Below are 1156 nucleotides of genomic sequence, written 5' to 3'. Positions count from 1 at the left end.
TTTCATTTTTTTTTAGAGCCAGAATTTTTCAATTTTGAAAAGAAATTTCGAGTAAAGCGGCAAATGAAATCTGTTTCCAAACCCCCTTAACCTCCCCCCTTCCACAGCACACACACACACACACACACACACACACACACACACACACACACACACACACACACACACAGAGGCTATTTAAGGTAGCTATCTTGGTTGTTATGGCTTGACAGAGATGGATAGACAACCCTGAGGCAGAACCCTAAGCAGCAGAAAATACATAAAAGTAATTAACAGGCAAAGTACCAACTCCACCACCGCTAAAACAAGCACACAAGAGTCAGGCTTTTTTTCTTGAAAAAAATATTTACAATTGTACATTGTTTAATCATGGAATACCATGAATACAGTGTATATGAACACATGAGAAATTTCACACTAAAGCAGACATTCACTGGTACAGTTTGAAGTTGTACTGACATTCACAAACATACTGGTGCAAGCAAACATAAAGATCTCGCTAGCTCACTCTGTAGATACGTGTAGGCAGTGCTGCAAAGTACAGCATACTGTACGATAGAAGGCATCAGAAGTAAAATGGATACTTGACAACAAGAAGCATTCAAGCTTCAGTTTAAATATTTTCATATTCATCACAATGCATGAGGGTGATGGGGTGTTCATGTTGATGTCATTATATGGCTGGCAAAGACAAATCTCTGAACAAAATTTGGTCACATTGGAGCAACAAATCCTAAGTCATCTGTCATACACGAATCTCGAGACGCCATGACTTTTATAGCCTTTGACCTCAGTATGTAAACTTGCTTACTTCACACGTATTGGATGACCCCTTGAGGGTATCTCTGATCCTACTTTTGTTACATGTAGAGAAATTGTAGCAAAGTAATTTGTCACAAAAAAGTCTTCAAGCAAATTTCTAACTGTTTGGCATTTCAATGGCCTTTCAATGACATGACAAATTACTTCTGGTGAAGAGAGATGTGGCTTCATACTAATGACATCAGAAAAATACAAGCTAACGAAAATATGACAAGTTACTCCCAAATGGGCATTTACATTTAGACATTAAATAATGTACACTCTACTACCATGCACATAATTCAAGACGTGTGGGATGAAAATTTTATGACTTGACATTTTTGGTATACTCAGT

Source organism: Diadema antillarum, unplaced genomic scaffold, assembly GCF_040938485.1.
Source record: "Diadema antillarum isolate AM-2024a unplaced genomic scaffold, OU_Dant_1.0 seq00000636_RagTag, whole genome shotgun sequence".
NCBI lineage: Eukaryota > Metazoa > Echinodermata > Echinoidea > Diadematoida > Diadematidae > Diadema > Diadema antillarum.
The sequence above is the reverse complement of the archived record's forward strand: the minus strand, read 5'-3'. Positions refer to the sequence as shown.